Consider the following 25294-nt stretch of genomic DNA (forward strand, 5'->3'; position numbering starts at 1 on the left):
GCTGGAGTTCAGTGGTGCTATCTCCGCTCACTGCAACCTCCATCTCTGGTGTTCAGGCAATTCTCCTGCCTCAGCCTCTGAGTAGCTGGGATTTTGGGCACCCACCACCATATCAAGCTAATTTTTTTTATTTTTAGTAGAGATGGGGTTTCACCATGCTGGCCAATCTGTTGTCATACTCCTGACCTCAGGTGATCCTCCAGCCTTGGCCTCCCAAAGTAATGGGATTACAGACTGGAGCCACCATTCCCTGACAAATTTTATTTACTTATTTATATATTTATATTATATTATATATATTTATATTATATTATATATATTTACATTTTTTCTAATTACATTTGTTTGGAATCATTTTTAAATGAGGCAGTTTTATTATCTATTTTCAGCATAAGGTGGGACTATATACAATAATCAGTTTCCTTCTGTAAAGTACTAAAAATACTTCATAAAATTAAAAAGAGAAAACGAACTTTGTGATTGCTTCAATGACCTGCCAAGAAAACAAGGAATCATAAGACCAAAACCTAATTTAAAACAAGTAAGCAGAGTAATAAATGACATTTCACTGGAACTAGATTTTTGCCCTGAGGACATTATAAAACACAGCCTAAAGAAATTGGACTTTGTTTTTTTATATATTTATGGGATTGTCTCAGAGTGATGAAGCCTTACAGTTGAACTTCTAAATACAGTTAAGACTTCAGTTAATTATAATTTCAGTGTAACTATGCATTAAATATAGGGCCACATTCCCTCATCTTATGCTGGTCGGAGAAAAACTATTTGCCTCAAAATGAAGAGCTGGGTGGAAAGAAAAAAAAATCACGGAGAATTTATAATGCTAAGCCAGGTTTAATAATTACTCATTCTGAATTTAGTTAATCTTACTAAGAAAAATTTCAAAGGTGCAGTTATAGTCAAGTGCCTGCGCAGCACCTTACCAAAGCAAATACAAACAACCCTGAAGAACTCTGCGTGCCTTTTTCCATTGATAAAGTTCGATTTAAAAGGAGCTTACAGTAAAAATCACAAAACACACAAGGAAACAATATAAAGGACAGATAGTAGAACAACAGAATATCAAATTATACTCAAAAAAGAAATCTACAATTGAGTTTAAGAAACTGGATGTGAATGATCTATTTATAAAGAACAAAAAGGGGTAATGGAACATAAATACATTGCAATTGAGTATTACAAAAATATTTATTCTGGTTACCTCAATGAACTGGGCTTTCCAGATAACTTTGTCTAGTTACCGCCTACATTTACTCTGAGCTTGGCAATTCTTCCTGCCTTGTACAGTGAGAAACTATCAAGCATAATGCAGACAGGTGTATAATAAACACTTACACAGGAGGTTTGTTTGCAGCAATGCTCCTTTTTAGCAATCAACCTCCATGGTGCAAAAAGCCTTAAACAACTGCATTGAACTATGAGAGGCAACATAGAAGAAGCCAGTGGCATGTGAGACACCATTTCCAATGTTTTGGCATCAGTCAGGCATCTAGCGGAATGCCACCACATAGACGACTTAAGCTATGTCACATAAAGCTGAATCCAGTCAACACAAAAAAAATCATAAAAATTAATAAATCAATATTGTTTCAAACCAGCAGTAGGCAAAAGTTTTGCATAAATGGCCAACTTGTAATTATTTTTGGCTTTCTGAGTCATAAGATCTTTTTCCAAATACTCAGTTCTTTCATAACACAACAGCAGCCACAGTCAGTAGTTAAACATATAAATATTGCTCTGTTTCAATAAAACATTATTTATGGACACTGAAATTTGAATTTCATTTAATTTTCACTTGTCACAAGTTATTCCTTTTTTTTTTATAACCATTTAAAAATATGAACACCATTCTTGGCTGACCAATGTGGCAAACGGGTGCTGTGCCTAATTTGGCCTGCAGCCTGCAGTTTCTGACCTGTGTTATCCACTAGAGTTTTGTCATCAGTTTGTTACACATGAGTAAATAACTGAAACAAATATTGATACCAGAAGTTGGGTGCTGCTGTAAAGAACCTTGCTTATTACATCTCAGGTCATTAGTCTTTTATTTTAGTGTAACTTCTGTTTGGGCCTTCTTTCTATTTCTAGCATACAGTCCATGAATCTACAGTATTTCCTAAGATAAAATCCAAATTTAATAAAATGTTATTTTTCAAGTGAAGAGTATTAAGAAAACAGGATTCTTCTTAAATACTATTTATAATTTATATATTCAGGTAGACTATTTTATATAGGAAAACCCATGATAAGTTTATAAAGCAAGACATAATCTTACCAGACGAGTAGAAAAATCAAAAGTTGAAATTGTTTGATTAGGTTCAGCCAACTTCACCATCTTTCTGGTTTTTTAGAGAAAGCTATCTGAATCTGAGTATTGTTCAATGGTTCAATTTTTAGTGTTAGGTAGAAAGTTTAATGGCTTAGTCTTTGTGCTATAGACTCAGGTTCAGGCAGATATGAAGCTATATCATTGGTAGTGGCCATCAAAAATGCAACATCTGTACTCTGACCTTAATAATTGAACAGGTAATTTGTATAGAAACAACCAAATATTAGTCTATAACTGAAAAGTATTGAAAATTTCTGTTAGGACTATGCAGTCCTTATGTTGATATCTAATGTATACTTTTTCTTTGATTGTGAGATAGCATTTTGTCTTTGAAAAATATCTGGGATTAATTTGCTGAGACAAACTTTTTCTATTATTGTCTCATTCAAATTTTAAATAATACAGCAAAAAGTTTTGTTTTTGGTATCTCACCAATAGTGAGCTACATTACTCTGTTGAAATGAAGTGCAATTCTTAGTGAAAGGTCAGATTTAAATTGAAATGGAGCTGCCTTATGTATCTCTGCAGGAAGAAAAGTGATTGTGCATTGCAGTAGGATTGTCTTGACCATTCCCAAGTTTTAGGAAATGACACAAAGAGATATCATAATTCTCCAAATATAATAAAGCAGCTTGCCGATTAATTAATAAAATGTATGCCTATAGACCATTAAACTTGGCCTTATCATCCAATGCCCATCAGTCTCTTTTGGTAGAATTAAATTCCTTTGCTACCTATAATACCAGAGAAGACATCAATGAGGAATTCTATCTTGGTTGATGGGGGAAATTAGTTTCTTGATAATCACAAGAAAAGACAATACAATTACTAACAATTACTGTTTGCTTATACCACATGGGCAGCATCCAGGAAAATGTACAAAAAATTATTTATATTGGCTAAATTATATTTTCTAATTTATAAATATTCCAGTTGGAGTAGGCATATTGGATTGGTCCATGTGTTTAGTCCAACTTTACTCCTGGCTCCTAAATGAGTGGAGATTTTAATCCCAGATTCCTCCTCCTAGGGGACAACTTCTGCTCTTATTGGTGGGAAATCTGTTTATTTTTCTTGACTGTTTTTTCTTTAATATAATGGTCTTCAAACTTGAAAAGATGCATTAGCATCCTCCAAACTCCTGGCTTAGTGGCTTCTTTTTAGACATTATTGTGCATTACCACTTTATTTCTAGTTTTATATTTCAATCCAGGAACAAACCAGTAGAAAACATATGAACTAAAAATTGAAAAAACACTCCTTATTGTCAAGCAACTTTATTACAAATCAAAACTCTTTCATCATCAAGATTGAATTTTTCTTCCAAATTTTTCATAAAGTAACTTTCATTCACATCATCTATGTTGAAATAAAACACTAGAAGTTAGCCCCTTTCTGTTGTCAAATCTTTGGTCAACCCTGAGCCCTAGATGAGGGAAAGGTTGAACTCCAAAGAATTTGCAAGATGGTAACTGAGGTCGCAAGTGATGAAGAGAGACTAAAAGCTTTTCTCCCATTCAGTGAATGATAACTTTTGTGGAGTTGGCTAATGATGATTGTGATTATGGCATGGGACTTGAATTAGGAATGAACCTCTTTGCTATGGTTCACTTATTTTCACAAAGTTGCCGGTCATCTTTAATCTCTTAGGTATAATATGTTAAAGAGGAATCTATTTACAGAAATTATTGAAGGTCACCTGGCAAGCAGAGAACAAAGACCAACTTGCTGCATGAGTGAGGTCCTTTTGTTTGGTAAACAATATTTCTATGAAGTAGTATGAAACTTGTGATTTTTGTTTTTAAGGAATACAAAAAATAAATTGATGAAAACATTTATTAAAATTAAGTATGAGTTAGGGATAAAAAATAGTTCAGCCACAATGATTAAACTAAGGTAATAAGTTATTTTACAGAAAGATTCAAAGTCTTAATTAGCTAACCTGAAAGGCAAAAATTATGTAAGTTCAATATAGGGTTTCCAAAACTCATTCAATTATTAAACAGTTTTCAACAAATACTTTATGGAATTACTTCCATAATGTGCCTAGTTGGGAAAAAATTACTTTTTGTAGTTATGTTGATTTCCTCACTCATAATAAACAAACATTTAAACGATATTAGTTATCACTGATTCTCCATAGTCCATTGCACATTATAATACCAGGAAAACATTATTTACATTCTTCAAGACAGAGATTTTGTCCTCTACATGCCTTTGAATGCAGTAGTCAATCTTCATTTGAGGTTTTTCTTTCTCAAATGCAGTTTCAGTTTCCTATGGTCAGTTGCAGTCTGAAAGTATTAAATTAAAAAATCTAAAAATATACAATTTATAATTTTTAAATCACAGACCTTTCTGGGTATCATGATAAAATCTCTCTCTCTCTTTTTTTTTTTTATTTTAACAAAGCCTTTTCATTGTTTTCCTCTATGACATGATAAAATATCATACCATCTTTCTGTGTTCCAAAGGCCATGAATCATCTCTTTGTCCAGCATACCTATGTCATGTGTACTACCTCCCTGTTAGCCACTTAAAAGGCATGTCAGTTCTCAGGCAGAAAATGATTATATACAGGGTTGGAACTAGCGTTCATTCCAGGCATTCAGTGGAGGTTATAACATGTATTCATCATAGATAAGGGGGGAGTACTATATCAGAATGTAAGTTGGATTTACTGGCATTTTAAATTTCTGTAGTCACATTTTTCTACATATTCCAACTAAACAAGTTTTATTGTTTGTTTTTAAAAGGTTACATTTATGCTAACATTTTATAACATGTATAATGGAGATGAATGAAAATGTAAAGTAGGTCTAGTGGTACTTTTATACTCCTCTTTGTTTTTCTTTTTATAGATTTAGGGGAAACAAGTACAGTTGTGTCACATGGATATAGTGTTTAGTGGTAAAGTCTGGGCTTTTAGTGTACCCATCACCCAAATAGTGTACATTGTATCCCATAGGTAGTATTTGCTCTCTCCCCAGCCCCACCTTTTAGAGTCACCATTGTCTATTCTTTCATTCTGTATGCCCATGTGTAGCCACTGTTTAGCTCTGACTTGTGAGAATCTGCAGTATTTGACTTTCTGTTTTTGAGTAATATCTCTTAAGATAATGGGCTTCAGCTGCATCCATGTTGTGGCAAAGAACATTATTTCATTCTTTTTGGACTGCATAGCATTCCATGGTAGATACGTATATCACAATTTTTAAATCCATTCATCAGAGGATGGACACTTAAGTTGATTCAATGATTTACTATTGCAAATAGTGCTGTGATAAACATAGGAGTGTTTCTTTTTGATGTAATGATTTCTTCTCCATTTTATATATACCCAGTATGGGATTGCTGGTTTGAATGGTCATTCTACTTTTAGTTCCTTGAGAAATCTCCATACTGTTTGCCTTAGAGGATGTACTAATTTACATTCTCACCCACGTGAATAAGTGTTCCCCTTTCTCCACAAACCAACATCTGTTGTTGTTTTAGTTTTTAGTAATAGCCATCTTGACTTGGGTGAGGTGGTATCTCTTTGTGGTTTCAATTTGCATTTCTTTGATCAAAGTATTTTTTCATATGCTTTTTGACTGCTTGTATATCTTCTTTGAAAAATAAACATGTGTCAGTGGAATAGAATAGAGATCCTGGAAATAAAGCCATGTACCTACAACCATTGGATCTTTAGCAAAGTCAACAAAAGTATTTGCTGGTAAAAGGACACCCTATTCAATAAATGATTTTGGGAAAATTGTATCACCATATGCAGAAGACAGAAGCTGAAGCCCTGTCTCTCACCATTTACAAAAATTAAACCTAGACGTATAAAATACTTAAATGTAAACTCTGAAACTATAAAAATCCTAGAAGAATGGCTGGGTGCAGTGGCTCACACCTGTAATCCCAGCACTTTGGAAGACTGAGGCGGGCAGATCACCTGAGGTCTGGAATTCGAGACCAGGCTGACCAACATAGAGAAGCCCTGTCTCTACTAAAAATACAAAAATTAGTTGGTGTGGTGGCCCATAGCTGTAATATTAGCTACTTGGGAGGCTGAGGCAGGAGAACTGCTTGAACCCGGGAGGCAGAGGTTGCGGTGAGCTGAGATAGCACTACCATTGCACTCCAGCTGTAGCAACAAGAGCAAAACTCCATCTCAAAACAAAACAAAGCAAAACAAAAAAATTCTAGAAAAACGACTAGAAAAATCTCTTCTGTATAGTGGCCTAACAAAAGAATTTATGATTAAGTCCTCCAAAGGAAACACAACAAAAACAAAAATAAACAAATGGTACTTATTTAAACGATAAAGCTTTTGCACAGCAAAAGAAATACTCAACACAGTAAAAAAAACAACCTACAGAATGGGAGAAAATATTTTCAAATGCATCCAACAATAGGCTACAAATAACTCAAAAGTTCCACACAAAAAAGCAAACAAAGAAATAGTCCTATTAGAAAGTGGACAAAGAACATGAACAGACATTTTTTTAATAGCAGCACTATAAAAGCAACAAGTATAGGATTAAACAAAAACATAAAAAATTAATACATCTATTTTAGTTTAACATAAATTTGCTTTGAGAGGATAAAAAGAAAGCAAGCTTTTGGTTCTTTTCATAACTTTTATTATGCAAACATAACATTTTGTAGAAACAGAGAAAAAACTAGTTTACATTAAAGTTGTCATTTAAAATATGTAGAAACTCACATGAACAACTGAGAGCATAGACATAGTTGGACAACCTTAAATAGCATTCAAATTACATTAAATATAAAAAGAAAGTAAGCAAAATTTTTTTCTTAGGGTAATGGACTCACACATTTGCAAGGACTATTTATAGATGATAGTGTTTGAAAAGAAACCTAAAGAAAATGAAGCTGCTAATCAGGTTGATATTTGGATGAGATATATTGTTAAGTAGTGAGACAAAAATATGCAGTGTCTTCAAGTTGTTTGCAGAAGAGCAAGAAAACCATGATGACTGGGTGAAATGAGCAAGCACTTAAGAAAGCAAAAGAGGCTGAAATTAGGGCAGTAATGAGGCCACATTGTAGCAGGACTTGGAGAGCAGAGTTAGGTCTTTGGTATGAGAAAGAAGGGAAGTATTTGTTAGCAAAAATGTAAGATGTTTGGCTGAATTTTAACAAGATCATCCTGTCAGAAGAAATTAGGGGTGATAAGAGCTGGACAGGGTGACCATTCTTGGGAGGTTGCCGCAATAATCAAAAAGAAAGGCACAGAGACTGAGGGAGGCAGACAGTACAGTAGGTAGAAGGCGTCAATTACCGATATATTTTCAAAATAGAGCCAACATCATTTCCAGATGGATTAAATGTTGTTGAAATTTTTGTTTTCTTTTGTCTCCAAAAGCAATTAGAAAAATGAAATGTAAACTAAGTGATATATTGTTTGGGGAAAACTGTCAGGTTCTTGAATAAGAAGAAAGAGAATAAATTTTTACATCTATCCCACAAGTGACTAATAAAAGTAAATATTTATTTTTAGATATGATATTACTACAATGTTGGCAGAATATTAAAATTAAAAAGGCAGAAAATTTCTCAAATCATATAGAAGTAGAATAATTTTCATCTGAAGACAAGATTTTGCACTCATCTGTATTAACTAATTGACTAAGAAACAAAAACTTTTGAGCACCCATTAAACACCAAGGACCTTTCTAGATAGGAGATATAGTAGTTAATAGAGAGAAAGCCAACTCTCTCAAAGATTAAGAGGATTGACAATAGTTGTTGTCATTTATGGCAAATGTAATGGTGTGTTACTGGAAATGAAATGAGAGGATTAAATGGTGGTAGCAGTTTCTAGACTTGTGTATTTCAGGATCTTAGCACCTGGGTCGGTGTGTGTGCTAATGCTGTGCACATGTGTCATGTGTATTTAACACATCATATGACATGGAAACAACTTGTTTATAGACTGGTTTGCTCCTACCCCCAATTCCAGGAATTTCTAACCCTCAAAATGACAGTATTTGGAGACAGGGCCTTTAAGGAACTACTTATAAAATAAGGTCATCAACGTTTTATTGGATTAAGGCTCTACTTTATTTTATAAAATAAAATTAACCCTTTTATAAAATAAGGTAGAGCCTTAATCCAATAAAACTGGTGTCCCTATAAGAAAAGGAAAAGATATCAGAGACTTGTCTGTCTTGATGCATGTATAAAGGAAAGATCATGTGAAGACACACTGTGAAGGCATCTACCTATAAGACAGGAAGAGAAGCCTTTCTAGAAACCAACACTGCTTGTACCTTGGTCTTGGACTTCCAGCCTTCACAACTGTGAGAAAATAAATTTATATTTTTTAAGCCACCCAGTATGTAGTATTCTGTGATGGCAGCCTGAACAGACTAATACACATTTCAGCAACTTATGTTATGTTATCACTAGTTTATCTTTGTTTGCTTCCATGTGATGTATCTGTGAGTGTTTAAAGCATGCCACACAAAGTAAACTGGTAAATTAAGTGAATGTGAAACCAAAGTAGGGAATTATGTGCTTGCCCAATTATTGGAAAAGGTGGAGAATACAAACTCTAGACTGTATGATATGGATACTCTGAGAACAGCACACAGAATTGTCCTTCTGGGGAAGCTAATATTCTGAGTTGTTTAGAAACCAAAGATTTTAGAAACCTCTGAGTCACAAGAGTCATCAGGCTGGCTAACTGTTAAGATTCCTCTTCCTTAGCTGTCTATATATGGATTCAGAATGGCTGTCAGCTCTAGAACTAAGCTATGGATAATGCATCTGAATAGGGATCAGTAAACAATTCTTCTTTAAGTAAAATGTATTAGCCTTTGGGGACCTACAACTGTACAGGATCTTTGGATTCCTTAAAAATGTCATCCTCCAACTAAGTTGACTCTAGCATTATGGTGATCTCAATTCAGTGCTAATCCCTTTAGAACTATCTTGTATTTATTGAGTACAATTCAAATTTAATTTAATTTACATAGGAATTTCACTAGAGTAAGATATTTTTTTTCAGAGACTCAGAATTAGCCCTCGGTGAGGAGATAACTTCTTATCTTCTTTTAACAAGCTTTTTATTTTTTGTGGGAATTGAGATTGTGCAACAGATTATGAGGATTAACCAGATGAAAATGTAAAACCCACTCTGCAGACATAAGAGAGATATTTAATCTTTATGTCTACAAGGAAAATATTTCAAAATTCCAGGAAATCTATTTCTGATATTAGGCTGTGCAAATAAATATGCAATGTAATAGACAATAAATGGGTTTAAGGAATGCCAATGTTGAAAACAGAATGTCTTAAAGGAATTTATCTGTTCATAGTATCTTAATTTGTTCTCAAACCCAATATATACAAAATTGCTGTCTAGCTCAAAAAGGTTCTAAGCATTAAGGTTTGTTCAATTATAATTTTATTGAACTTCTAGTTCTATATACTTAATAACTTTCTTTGAATGAAGAGTAAATACAGTTTAATTATTAGTATATGTTTTGGATTCCATGGCTATTAATGAAACTGCTAATTGCTAGCAATTACAGAAAAATTTTAACCAATGAGATTGAACTCATGTGATACATTATATTTCCAGTGATGACTCTACTGAGACCATTTCTTTCAATGACTTATAGGCATTAATATTTATTAATATTTAAAGTATATACCTTCCTCTTTTTATTCACAAATTATTGAAAGGATAAGAAATATTTCTAGATGCTTTGGGAAAAGAAGTGTTTGAGGTACCATCTCACACCAGTCAGAATGGCTATTATAGAAAAGTTATAAAACAGATGGTAGAGAAGCCGCAGAGAAAAAGGAATACTGTATACTGTTGGTAAGAATGTAAATTTGTTCCACCACTGTGGAAGGCAGTTTGGATATTTCTCAAGGAACTTAAAACAGAGCTGTCATTCAACCCAACAATCCCGTTACTGGATATAAACCCAAAGGAAAATCAAATATTATATACAAAATAAATATGCATGTGTATGTTCATCACTGTGCCGTTCACAATAGCAAAGACATTGAATCAACCTAGGTGCCCATCAATGGCAAATTGGATAAAGCAAATGTGGTACATATTCACCATGGAATCCTAAGCAGCCATAAAAAAGAATATGATAATGTTTTTTGTAGCAAACATGGATGGAGCTGGAAGCTATTATCCTAAGTGAATTAAAAGAGGAACAGAAAACCAAATGCCAAATAATCTCACTCATAGGTAGAAGCTAAGTGTTGAGCACACATGAAATCAATAGATACTGTGGACTACTGGGGTTGGGAGAGAAAGGGGGGTGTAAATTGAAAAAACTAGATATTACATACTATGCTCACCATCTGGGTGCAATATACTCATGTATCAAAGCTGAACCCCTATATTTCAGATATAGGATCCACCATATCTAAAATAAAAATTGAAATAAAAAAATGAAATTGTTTACTTAAAGGTAGGATAGAGTCATCAAATAAACCAAAGCTAACATGTAGTAAAATAAAACATAGGAATATAGGAAATCACAACTTAACCAGAGTTTACGGCATAACAAAAATTACAACTTTGGGGAATTCTTGATTTTAGTCAATGTTATTATTTAAAAGTGTATTGTAATGTGAGTAAAGCAGCCCAGCTACAAAGATTGAGACATGTATTTTGATTACGAGGTTTATAATCTTGTAATTAAGTGTCTCCATAGAAAAACATCATGGATCTCCCTATGGAAGATCTTTGCAACAGGCAGTCATTCGGTCTTCATATAAATATTTTCAATATACAGAGAACCACATGAAACAAATATAAAACTTTAAAGATATATAGAAAAGAGAAAGTGTTTACCCTTGTAACTGCTACCTAAGTCAAGGAATAAAACTATGCTAGACACGTCTAATCCTGTTCCATGTCGTCTATCCCTATCAAATCCCCTTCCCTCTCTTCAAATGTAAACGCCCCCTTGACTGTATAATAATTATTTCCTCATGTTTCTTATGTCTATCCCAATTTATTATACTTTACAGGAATTTTTATTTTTTAAGAAACAAGCTTCAATACTTTAAACCTCTGATGTTAAAGTCTATTTTTTATAATATTCTCAAATCTACCTTGCTATTACTCCCAAGACTTGCTCTAGTATCCTGTAACTATGCAAAATTGGACTGTTGTTTCCCATGACATCAACTTTCCAGTAATTGAAGAGGTTTCAAATAATTGAGCTTTCAAGTAATTGAGGACCTATCAAATAATCTTTTTTCACAGGTAAAATTAGAATTTCTTAAACCTAGTTCTTAAAGTCCTCAACCCATTGTCATGAAAAATTACCCACAGACCTAGTTAAAAATACCTGTTATTAGAACTTTTTGTCAAATTCACTGAATAAAAAACTCCAAGTTAGAATACAGTTACTATTCATTTGCAGCCAGCTTCCCAGTTAATTACAGCATGTGTTCATTTTTTCTAAATTCCCATGTGTGGGCAACTCTGAATTGCATTAAGGATATTAGGAATTAAAATAAAATCAATTTAGGAGACTAACTTATCTTCTTTTTATCTTACTCTTCTTTTCCTTGTGATCTTCTCTATTTTTCTTTCCTATTTTTTTTTAATTTTTGCAATAGTTAAAAATAAAGCTTTCTAGATAACAAAGAAGTTATGAGAAAATGTGGACAGCACATATCATACTAGTCTGGTCAAAGTCTGCAGAATAGACTTTTTAAAACACAAAGATTAATATGCTTCAACTCTCCCCAACTCATTTGTGAGTATCCATAAAAAATATGTCTGCATGACCAAGTACTGCAAAAATGAAATCAAGGCTATCCGAGGGGATTTTGTGTTGACTTGCATGGAAATGGTCCAATAGGAATCCCTTGCTTTGTTTTTTATTTCCATTCCTAAACTGTATTTTGTTTGAAATAGAAGTGTCTAACAACGGACAACAGCATTAGTAATACCATTCATCACATGACTTCCCTCACTACTCTGTCCAATATCACTCTTTAGAAAGAGTTCAATGAGGAGAAAACATAAAACCAAAACAATGTCAAGCTGATTGATGAAAGTTTACCAACAAGAAACATTGAAGTCTCAAAGGCTACTGAAATATCAAATAATGCAGAAGATATAAAAGTCATTGGATTTATTGGCATGGATAATACAGACAACCCATTAAGAACTGTATTTATATAGTGATGAGGGAAGTAATCACTGTGGAAATCACTAATAAGTGAGGGGAAAATAAGGGTATTTAAGAAATTTCAGCATAGACAAATATTTTTAAGTTTGTCTGTGGAAGTGATGGAACAGATATTAATGCTAGATGGGAAATGGATAAGATCACAATTTTTGAATGTTTTTCTTGTCATGCTCCTTGCATTTATGCTGACAAATATTTACTCCTGTTAAGATTTTCATGGGTAACCTAATATAGCAAAGAATCATTTGAAGGTAAGAGAAAAGACTATTGATTGCACAGGAGTCTCTGTAGAAGTGGGGGATGGGGAAATTACATATTCTTTCTTGAAACCAGAAGAAATGAGGAGAAAGTGAATATAAGTTTTAATGAATATTTGGTTTTGAAAGCAGCAAGAAAAGCATTTCTCAATTGACATGTTTCATTTTCTCTGTTAGGTAGGAGGTGAATTTGCTGACCTAAAGTAAGAGAACAGAAATAGGAAGGGTTGATCCTGAGGAGTGTGGAGAAGGTTTGTAATTATTATCACAAAAGTTAGGATCTTCAAACCATATTTGGAACAGATTTGAAATTAATGAATTTATAGCAACAGTAATTTAGCCCATGCATGATTTTTTTTTTGTCATAAGAAAATGAGGTAATTTGGTTGATGAATTTAGATTTTTGATGGACTAAATAAATTACAAAATTATGTAAAAAATTAGGCAAGAACACATGCATAAGATTTCTGTTTTGTAATAATTAATTGCAGGAGTATTTAAACAATTAGGCTGAAAAGAAATTAGATTGTACACAGAAGATAAAACAATTCAATTAGTGATTTGGCTGGGTTCAAAGTGTTGGTTGGGCCACTCAAGATAATAGCAATACTATTGATGGGGAGTAAAATTAAATGCATAATGTCAAGCCTTTAAAAATTGGAGGGGAGATAAAATAGCTACAGAGACAAAGAAAGTGATAGAGTCAAGAGATAAGATTCTCATCAAAATTTGGGCACACTTTTTACTCATTGGTTTATTATTTGCTCACTTATTGCTTCGTTGCTTTCATTTTATTCTTTGTACACTTATTGCTTTACTTATGTTACAAGAACCGTAGAAAAGCAATTGTCTGAAGGTAACAATGAACAATTAGTGTAAATATTTGCCTCTTTATTTTGAGCTACAAAAATTGAAGAATTTAAAATTGATTACTAATCAAAGTCAGAGAAATGATACATTGGAAATAAGTCAGAATTCAGTTGAAACAAGAGAATAGAGGGAATCGTTTGAGAAGAGATGTCATAGAGAATGTGATCATCTACCAATATTCCTTAGTGTCAATTTAATGCAGGATATTGGCTGTCCAAACAGCAACTAGATTTATTAGAAAACTCTGCTGTTAGAAATTGCACTGAGACAAAGTTCTAGCATATGGAATATGAGTGAAAGTAATATGTCACCTTCCAGGCTCAGCTCATGGACATCCCTGGTGTCTGCTTCTCCATGATGTTATCACTTTCTTGCTGTCTAACTGGAATGAAGACTTGTCCATGTATTTTATGTAACAGAGCTTTTGTCAAACAGAATTGTTGAATCACTGCATAGAATAGGACTGTCCCACTGACCTATTCACATACCCAGTACTCTTATAGGAGCAAAGGTTTTATGGTCCTTAGACCAAGACCTAGTTCTGGTGACTAGTCAAAATGGAGATAAATAACAAAGTTTAGAAACTCAGTCATTTAATCTTAGTGGATAGTGGACATGGTGCTTTGGACTTTCCGTGATATAATCTGAGCATATACAAAGTGGCAAAATATAAGAATCCAATTTCAGTTCGCTTACCTATGAATGCTACTGGTCCCAGCAACAGTAAGTCTTTAGATATTTGTATAAAATTGCTTAGAATTTTTAAATAAAAATATTTTTACTTCTGTTTTTCTCTAATAAAGACATAATTTTTAATAAAAAAAATACACAATTATATACTTAACAAAGGTAAAGTAGTTAGGCAAAAGCAAAAAATAATATTTAAACATGCAAGCACGCACACACACACACACACACACACTCAAATTCACTTTAATTTATTTGGCCATTTTAGTCTGAAGTATTTTAGCTATTTAATTTGGGTATTGGCCTAAGAACCATAAACTCTCCTTTTTAAGTTCTATATAGGTGGTTAAACAATTCACATTGGCAAGTAGAAGCTTTTTCCTCCTATTCATTTTAGCCTTTTGAGACAACCACAAAAACAAATGAAGATTCCTATTTTAACATCTTATGATTTATATTTTTTTTTAAAAAAACTTTCTGATCCTTGTTCCAAACAGAGAAGAAAGTTCTGAGAATAAATAGCCATGGGCTGGGCATGGTGGCTCATGCCTGTAATCCCAGCACTTTGGGAGGCTGAGGCGGGCGGATTACCTGAGGTGGGAAATTTGAGAACAGCCTGATCAACATGGAGAAAGCTTGTATCTACTAAAAATACAAAATTAGGTGGGCATGGTGGCACATGCCTGTAATCCCAGCTACATGGGAGGCTAAGGCAGGAGAATCACTTGAACCCGGGAGACAGAGGTTACGGTGAGCCAAGATCATGCTAGTGTACTCCAGCCTGAGCAACAAGAGTGAAACTCTGTCTCAAAAAAAAAAAATAATAATAACCAAACAAGTTTCAGCATTGGGCTTAATAGTAGGTAAAATATCTGTATAAAGCAAGAGAAAATGAGAATAAAAACAAAAGCAATGTTTTTCAAAACCTATAAATTGTATTATCTATATTAATATTCATATGTCATTGCCCTGGTGTATGGAATATTCCAAATTCAGGGTATTGTGGTACACATTATGGTGAAAAAACTATTTCTAGAAATTAAAGAATTTTAATTTTTTAATTATCTGTTATTTCTTATTTTCTTATTATTTAATAAATCAATTTATCTTATTTTAACGGTACACTCTAATAATACTTCTGACTGAGCTAGAGGGGATAAAAATGAAATTAATTTGTTTCTGTTTAATGACTGTTGCAATGCCTTGGTGTAAACATTGCTTATATTTGTTTGTATGCTTATGTTAAAAATTCCAAGCAGAAAAGAAGGAATCTTTTTTAATACAAAATCCCTAAGTATTCTTCCTTTGAATCAAACTTATTAAGTCTACAAAATGTGCAAATTAAACCCAAACAATGAGAATCTGTAAATGTAATCATTTATGTCTCTTAAAATTGAAAATGAATCAGAGGAATTCTTTTAGCAATGTTTTCAAAGTCATACTTTGTCTTTAACTTTAATACTTTCACCTTTATTACAAACTCCACTGTGAGTAACCTCTTAGAAGTAAGCCTTATAAACATGTAGGCATATTTCTGAAAATAAAGTAAAATGGACAAATTGCTTTTAATTTGCAATTTTTCCTCAAAGAGTGCAAGAAAAATGGTAGTAAATACATGGTAAATAATGCCTAAGATGCAGAAATGAGAGTCTGTCTATATCAAAAGTAAAAAGAAATCATTATTCTTTATTATATGGTTTTCAAAACACACATTATCACATTCTGAAATAAATTATTAAAAAGGAAATTATTTCAGAAAGATGATATTGTCAGTTAATACATGTTTAACTCAAGTTTAAGTAGCTTACTTTATTTCTACCATTTATCAAAACTTCATAATATTTTTGTTTGTGATAAGTTATGCATTCCAGGCACGGGCATTCATTTGTTCATTTTTTCCACAAAATTTGTATTAAGTACTTATGATTTGCCAATCACTATTTAAAGCATTGGAGATAGAGAAAAGAATTTGTTTGAAGAAAACTTTTTTTTTTCCTGAAGCTTAACTTCTAGTGATATACATAAAGATTAACAAGTAGGTAAATAAGTATCTAATATAATACAATTCAATTATATCATAATTTACACAAGTAAATTTCAGGTTGTGAGGGTTAAGACCTTAGCTTTCCTTTCTTTAGAAACAAAAATCTCAAATCCTTTCAATGGTCTACCAGGACACAAAGAATTCTCCACCATCCTATGAATCATCCTAATTAAGGCAGCTCTCTCACCCGCACTATACTCCAAATAAATTCCATGTAGGAAAGCAGAGGGAGAGCAACTGGGTTGGGAAGACAGAGTACTAGTTAAGGAAGGAAATCAGGAAAAGACTACTTGGCAAAATGCAAGCAGAATCCTGCATCATAATAAAGAGCCAGCCCTGTGAAGATCTGAGAGAGGCCCATTCTAGGAGGAGACAAGTTGACTAGATGCCCTAAGATGAGAATGAGGTTGTCCTGAATGAGGAAATGCGACAAGGTTATTGTGCTTGGAGTACAGGGTAGGAGAAGGACAGTGCTCAAGTGACAGGATTCAGAGGATAATGGAGAAGAATCCTTTATGTACTTGTAGATCATTGCAAGGATTTGAGACTTTGTTCTTAGAGAATGGGAAGCCAGAGTTTTAAACATGAGGGTGATATAATGGTAGTTATTATATAAAGCATAAAAGTTCACTCCAGATGATATATGAAGAATGGTTCTATGGATGAAGATGCAACAAGAGTAAATATATGGAACTCAGTTTAAAAAATAATGAGTGGTCAACATGAAAAATTGTGATTGCCAGGGAGAGGTTAGTAAATGATAGATTGTGATGGTTAATTTTACCTCTCAACTTGTATCTACTTGGAAAGTCTGCGGTGCACAGTTGTTTGGTAAAACACCAGTCTAGACATTGCTGTGAAGGTATTTTTTAAGATATGATCAAAATTTAACTCCACACACCTTGAGTGAAGCATATTACCCTCCATAATGTGGGTAGCCTCATCCATTAGCTCAAGATATTAAGAGAAAAAAATTAAAGTCCCCAAATGAAAAAGGGATTCTGCCTCTAGAGTCCCTATATACTAAGAACTGTAATGTCGATGCTTGCTTGAATTTCCAGGGTGCCAGCTTGCACTGTGGATCAGACCTGCCAGCCTCTACAATTATGTGAGCCAATTTTCTAAAATCTCAATCACTCTCTTTCTCCATATGTGTGTGTGTGTGTGTGTGTGTATCTATATATCTCTCTCTATATATAGTTAAGACCTTAGCTTTCCTTTCTCTAAGAAACAAAATCTCAAATCCTTTCAATGGTCTGCCAGAACAGATATATATCTCTGGAGATACAGAACCCAAAGGATATATGTATGTGTGTATGTGTTATGAGTGGGTGTGGTGTGTGTATGTGTGTGTGAGTGTGTGTAGTGCATGTTCATTTTCTATGGAGACCTCTGGTTAATTCATAGGTTATTGTATTAATATGAATATAGAAGATGGAATGTATATAGGCCATGAGTCAAACAGCAAAATCAGGGATTTATTTTATGCTTGATGTTTGAAGAACCAGAGTAAATGTTGATGCTATTAGTTGAGACTGAAAAAGCACAGAATGGGATTAAGAGGAGATCAAAATTTCTGTTTCAACATGTTAAATTTCAGATGCAAATGAAGATGTTAAATAAACACTCAGGTGTATACATGTGCAATGCAAAAAACAGTGTGAACTGGAGACAAAGGCTCAGAGTCCTGAGGTTGTGGATGCTACTCACAGCCCTGGACCTAGATGAAATCACCTGTAAAGTGCGTTGATGGAGAATTTGGAACCAAGACCTAGGTCAGAAAGTGGGAGAAAGTAAAACAAAAAACAAACAAATGAAACCTGGTTAGAAGTAAACAGACTGTAGGAAGCGCTAAAGGACAGAGTGATAAAAATGAGCATAGAGAAAGGGCCACTGTATATGACAAGAAAGAGGACTGGTGCCCTTGAAAGAAGTTTCAGAGAAGCAGATCAGCTGATTTATCAGCAGACATCTTACAAGCCCTAAGAGATTGGCGTCCTATCTTTAGCCTCCCTAAACAAAATCATTGCCAGCCAAGAATTTTGTATCCAGGAAAATTAAGTTTTGTAAATGAAGGAGAGATAAAGTCTTTTTCAGACAAACAAATGCAGAGGCACAGACCAGGGCAATATTTTAGAAAAAGTGTCAAGGTTGCATAATTTACTTTTTTATGGCATCTGTGCATAAGAAGTTGCTTAGTGTTGTGTTCTTTTAAGTGTGACTCAGATGGCAATTAGGAAAAAGATAAAACTAAAGTAACGTTCAGATAACCATACAACATTTTGAGAAGGGTTAAGAGGATTGAATTTATTGTACCTCTATTCCTATAACGATGAAACCAGAAAGTTGTTTTAGTAATTGAACTAGCTTTAGTTTGAGGACATTTTAATATTGAAATCACTACAGAATAAGATGTGAAGAAATTCGTAAAGAATTAGGACTAGTGAAATAAAATAAAATTAAGTAGAAAAGATAAGAAATCCACCTTCTTCTGATGAACCACCATATGAGTAGCACAAAATTAGTTATAATTAGTGACAGTAGTTGAATGGAGGGAGAACAGATCTGAGAAACCCCATAGGTACCTTCAGTACAAAACAGAATTAGAAAAAGACAAAATTAAAGCAAAAAACAAATTCCAACTTCAGTGCCCTTCATATGCAATGCTTTTTTTCACATAGAAAAATCAGATTGTAAAGATTTACAAAGATTAATCATATAAAGGTTAACTTTAACAGCAGTATTTACTATTGAAAAATGAGGAAGTTTATCAGGTGATTATGCAAAAAATATTTATTAAATAATGTTAATAATTCATTTTAATTATAATTCTGCAACATTTATGTTTCTACATATTAACAAAAATACTTTATTAAAAAGGGATATGCTAGTTTAATTTTATCAGAATACTTCATGAATGTATCTCACATATATCAAAAACAAACTAAAAATAAGATTTAAATTCATTTACTAAAATAAGATGTATACATTTTAGTTTTTTATTCTTTGAAAAAAGGCTAGATTTTTTTTTCTTGTTTTATTTATCTATATGGTGTTTTATTAGTTTTGGAGGGTTGCTATAGCAAAGAGCACAAACAGGAGAGCTGAAACAACAGAATGTGTTGTCTCACAGTTCTGCAGGTTAGAAGTCAAAGATCATAGAATTAGGAGTTTCTTTCTTTTGATGCCTCTCCCATGGTTTCTGGAGGTTTTTAGGCAATCTTTGTCATTCCTTGGCTTGTAGAGCATCACCTCAAAGTCTGCTTTTTTGTTCGCATGATGATCTCACTATGTGCATGTCTCTGTCCGTTTGTCACCCTTTTAAAGAATCTTAGTCATCTTGGATTAGAGTCTATGCTAATCACGTCATTTTAACTGGATTACATCTGTGTATACCCTGTCTTCAAAGAAAGTCACATTTTGAGGTACTGACGTTAAGACTTCAACCTATAAATTTTGGTGGGACAGAATTCAATCCAATATAATTTATCTTTTGACTCCCCCCAATTTATGCCCTTCTCACATGCAAAACACATTCACCACATGCCAACACTCTCGCAAGTCTTAACTCATTCCGACATCAAGTCTAAATATAAAATCTCATCTAAGTATTATTTAAATCAGATACTGATGAAACTGAGGCTGTGACTTATCCTGAAGCAAAGTGCTCTCCATCTGTAAAGCTATGAACCAGACTAGTTATATTCTTTCAAAATGCAGTGCTGCTATAGGTGTAGAATAGACATTTCTATACCAAAAGAGAGAAATAGAAGAGAAAAAATAAAAGGGTCACAGGTCCCAAACAATTCTAAAACTAGGCAGGATAAAATCTATTAGATTTTAAGACTCTTAATAATTATCCTTGGCTTAATAATCCTGTGACAGAGAGGCAGCTCAGCACTGTGGGATCTGGTGTTTATATTCACTCAGGGTGGCTGGCAAAATATTAAGGAAATATTGGGAAAAAATATATATTAGTCTCAAACCTTTTGGAAGGCCAGAAGGTTTTATTGGGACAGGCCAAAGGTGGCAGGTCCATTAAGTTAGAGAGAAGATACAGATGATAAGAGGCTTTCCCAGTTAAGTCTGTTTACCCCACATCCCTTGGTCTCTACTCTGTTTACTCATGTAAACTTTGTGCTGGATGGTCCTCTCAGGGGGAAATCAAACGGGAATTATTCATTAATAGTGTTTACTCTGGACCCCAAACCTAAAGCTTTTATCATTCACATAACCATTCTTTTAACCATGTTAATTATCCACAAGTTTGTTGACTTAGAACCTCTGTTATGAATTCTTTTACTGAATAAATGTAATGTTGGAGACGGAGTCTTGGTCGATTGGCTGCAGTTGCCCTCTGAAAGCAGCTGACGGCCATCTCTAGGCCACTTGAATTACTGTAATGATGTGAGAGTGCATTCGTTCGTCTGTCATTGACTCAGGAACTGCAGGCCAGAATTCCACAGGTGGAGGTCAATGTCTCAATCTGGGCTATACTCCCTATCCCCCGACATACCTCTCAGGGAGGTAGCCCAGTTTCCCAGGCTCTCCCTGGAAGTTTACACTCTGGAACCTCCTGGAAGTGGCTCTGCTCTCTTGATCTGTGGCTCTGATCTCAAAATCATTATTCCTTCATTGATTCTGTTCTCACTGTTCTTTTATTTCACCCCATCTATGTCTTTATCAGTCCAGGCAGGCAGTGTTTCTGTTGTTTCAAAATTTTCAAAATCTTGTACACTTCCCTTGCAATTCACAGAGGTCCAAGACATCACACAAGAGAGGCTTCCACATACCTTTTGTGAATCACTGCATCTGTATTCTTGACTTCTACTGACATGGTTGATTGAATCCTTACATCATACATCTAAATCACTGTAGCAAGCAGTTGTCCAGCTATACTCTTGGCCCTGTTTCAAGGGTGTGCTATCTGAATAAGCCAAAATCATACAAAATATTGGCCTGATTTCTTCTTATTTAACAATTGACTTTCACTGGACTTCTCCCCTCTCACATTTCACTATAAGCAGTGAGGAGAAACCACATCATGCCTTCAGCACTTTGCTAAGAAATCTTCACATCTAGGCTAGATGCAGTGGTTCCCACATGTGATCCAAACATTTTTGGAGGCCAAGGCAGAAATATCACTTGAGGCTAGGCATTCCAGACCAGCCTTGGCAACATAGCAAGACCCCACTACTAAAGGTGGGGGAAGAGAAAAGTTATCTGGGCATAGTGGTGCATGCTTATAGTCCCAGCTACATGAGAGGCTGAGGTGAGAGGATCACTTGAGCCCAGAATTTTGAGACTGCAGTGAGCTGATTGTGCCACTGCACTCCAGCCTAGGCAACAAAGCAAGACTCCATATCTAATAAACAAACAAACAAACTTCTTATCTAAATATGCCAGTTTTCCACTTACCAGTTCTATTTTCCACCTCAATCAATTCATATGTTATGTGAGCAAGGTTCACTTTTCCTTTGGTTTCCATTAATACGTTCCTCATTTCCACTGGAGACTTCATCAGAATCACCTTTAATATTTATATTTCTAGCAACATTATTTTTAATGACAAGATATTCTTTACAATGATGGTAACCTTATACCTTTCCTCTTTTATTTCTGAGCCATCACTAGAATTGCCTCTAATGTCCATATTTTACTAACAGTCTCTGCAAGGCAATTTAGGCTTTTTCAAATCATACATCTCAAAATTCTTCCAGCTTCTATTCATTATCCAATTTCAAATACTTCCATATTTTTCAGTATTTGTTACAGCTACACTCTGCTTCTCAGTTTCAAAAATCTGTATTAGTATGCTAGGATTGTGTTAACAAACTCCTACAAACTCATAGTTTAAACTTCAGAAACTGCCTCCCAGTTCTGGAGGCTAAAAGTCCATGATCAAGGTACTGACAGGGTTGGTTTCTCATGAGATCGGTGAAGAAAAGTCTGTTCCACGTTTTCCCAGAATGTCTAAGGTTTGCCAGAAATCTTTGGTGTTCCTTGGCTCATAGAGCATCACTTCACCACTGCCTTTATCTTCATGTTGAGTTCTCCCTGTGTCAAAATTCTTCTTTTATAAGGACACTAGTCATATTATGTTAGAGTTTGCCTTAATTATCTTATTTTAACTGAATTCTTATTTATTTATTTATTTATTTATTTTTGGAAACAGGGTCTCTCTCTGTTGTCCAGGCTGTAGTGCAGTAGTGCCATATCATCTCACTGCAATCTATTCCTCCCAGGTTAAAGTGATTCTTATGCCTTGGCCTCCCAAGTAGCTGAGACTACAGGTGTATGCCACCACCCTAAGCCAATTTTTGTATTTTCAGTAGAGACAGGATTTCATCACGTTGGCCAGGCTGGTTTTGAATTCCTCTGCCAACTCCCTCCTACAAATACAACGAGTGGGCCGATGACAGAAGACACTTGGTGTCCACCCCGCATCTTTCTGGAGGCCGAGGAAGACGTGAGGAGGGCAAAGAAGGAATTTCATTTGACACAGAGGAGGAGCAGCAGCAGTGGGAGGATGACCAGAGGCAAGCTGATCGGGCTTGGTACATGATGGATGAGGGGAAGGATGAGTTCCGCAATCCGCTGGGCTGCTCTTCCAAGGACTATGTGAGGAGTCGGGAGCAGCACCTGCATAAACAGAAGCAGAAGCGCATTTCAGCTCAGCGGAGACAGATCAACGAGGATAATGCGCTCACCAGTGAGGTGGTCCATCGGCTGGAGGTGTACCAGGACTTTGAAGAGGACAACGCGGCCAAGGTGCCCCTAATGGTGCACAAGCTGGTGGTGCCTCCTTTACCGGATGAGCGCATTGTCTTCACCAAGCAGCCGGAGTCGGTGATTCCAGTGAAGGAGCCACTTCTGACCGGCCATCCTTGCTCGGAAAGGCAGCCAAACGGTGCGGAGGCACAGGGGGCAGAAGGAGCGCAAGAAGGCTCAGCACAAACACCGGGGACTGGCTGGGACCAAACTGGGAGATATAATGGGTGTCAAGAAGGAGGAAGAGCCAGATAAAGCTGTGACAGCTCAGGACAGAATTCTGTCCACTGGCCACAGGGAGCTGAGCTCTGCGTGACAACCTAGCCTCCTGGCAAAGGTACAGATTCATGCCTGAGCCACCGGCCTCATCCCCACGGCCACCCTCAGACAGGAGAGCTGAGCCCTAGAAAGACAAAGGGGTCTGCCTGGAATGGCACCGTGCAGGAGAGGCCAGCCTGGCTGCCACAGCTGTGTGGACACGGAGCTGAGAGACCACAGGTGTGGGTCACACGCCCACGTCCACACCCGTGCTTCTCTGTGGCCACAGCCCCACCCCTGGAAGTGCCCTCAGTTCCCTCCCACCACCTCCCAGCCTGAGCTAGATCATCCCTTTCAGAGGCCTAAGCCCACCCCAGGTGAGATAAGTAGACATTTGCCTGATAATTAAGCGTTGCTCATTGACAGGCTGCAGAAATCCACCAACCCACGGGTTCTAATACTGACGATGTTCCAGGGCAGGGGAAGGAAACAGAAGGGAAAACTGGGACCAAATTCCATATTTACATAAATCTGCAGCTAGACTCAGGAACAGCTTGCTGCCCCATGTGCCAGCCCACTCCTCAGGAACCAAGGTCAAGGCCATGCCACTCCTTAGTCCCTGCCTGCCATGGGGGCTCCTTGTCACCAAGCAGCCCTAGCATGCAGTCGATGGCTGACTCAGAGCCTGGGGTATGAGAGGAGGCCAGGGCCCCACCTCCTGCCCAGAGAGGAGCTGGATGGAGAGCTCTCACTGCCAGACCGAGCTGCAAGGGACCCCTTCCTCTGTCCTGGGGTGCTTGACCAAGAGAGAAGCTAAAGGTCACACTGACCTTAGTATTTTAGGGAAACAGTTGCCTGCAAACCTTGGAGAAGCCAAGGGAGCAGCTTTCCCAGTAAGGATGTCAGAACCTCCATCCCAAATTGGGGACCCTAGGTCCTAGCACTCAGGCACCCCCTTGAAAAGGGGTCAGTGGCAAGGCTCTACACCCAGAGCACCTATAAGAATGAGCCCCTGACCGCCACAGTGTCCGAGATCCAAAGGACCAACCTGGTCAACGTGGTGCTGCTGCTCAAGTCCCTCGGGGTGCAGGAACTGCTGCAGTTCCACTTCATGGACCTGCCCCTGGAGGACAACATGCTCAACTCCATGCATCAGCTCTGGATCCTTGGGGCCCTGGACAACACAGGTGGTCTGACCTCTACTGGGCAGCTGATGGTGGAGTTCCCACTGAACCCTGCTGTGTCCAAGATGCTCATCGTGTCCTGTGACATGGGCTGCATCTCCGAGATCCTGCTCATCATCTCCATGCTCTCTGTCCCGGTCATCTTCTACAGGCCCAAGGGCAGAGAGGAGGAGAGCAATCAAATCCTGGAGAAGTTTGCTGTCCCTGAGAGCAATCGTTTGACCTACCTGAATGTCTACCTGCATGTATCTCATCCATCATGTTCTACCAGTAGAAAAACAATAATTACTCCACCATCTGGTGTAATGATCATTTCATCCATGCTAAGGCCATGCAGAAGGTCCGGGGGGTGTGAGCTCAACTCAAGGACATCATAGTGCAGCAGCGGATGAGCCTGGCCTTATGTGGCACTGACTAGGACATCGTCAGGAAGTACATCTCTGCTGCCTATTTCCACCAAGCCACCAAGCTCAAGGAAATCCGGGAGTATGTGAACATCCACACAGGGATGCCCTGACACTTGCACCCCACCACGTGTCATGAGAAGGACCAGGTGGAGATAATTGAATCATGGGGGTGATTTCTTCCATCCTGTTCTCGTAATAGTGAGTTAGTTCTCTCGAGATCTTTTGGTTTTATAAGGGGCTTCCCCCTTCACTGGGCACTCATGCATTCTC

General features: G+C 36.2%; 1 protein-coding gene and 1 pseudogene across 1 annotated transcript in view; both read left to right on the forward strand.

Moving 5' to 3' along the window:
• CDH18 (cadherin 18) overlaps positions 1 to 25294 on the forward strand; it is a 1107073-nt gene that overhangs the window by 424117 nt on the left and 657662 nt on the right. The window lies entirely within an intron of this gene.
• On the forward strand, positions 22777 to 23875 carry LOC116552138 (annotated as a pseudogene).

Source organism: Sapajus apella, unplaced genomic scaffold, assembly GCF_009761245.1.
Source record: "Sapajus apella isolate SASKATOON/1434 unplaced genomic scaffold, GSC_monkey_1.0 scaffold11, whole genome shotgun sequence".
Lineage (NCBI taxonomy): Eukaryota > Metazoa > Chordata > Mammalia > Primates > Cebidae > Sapajus > Sapajus apella.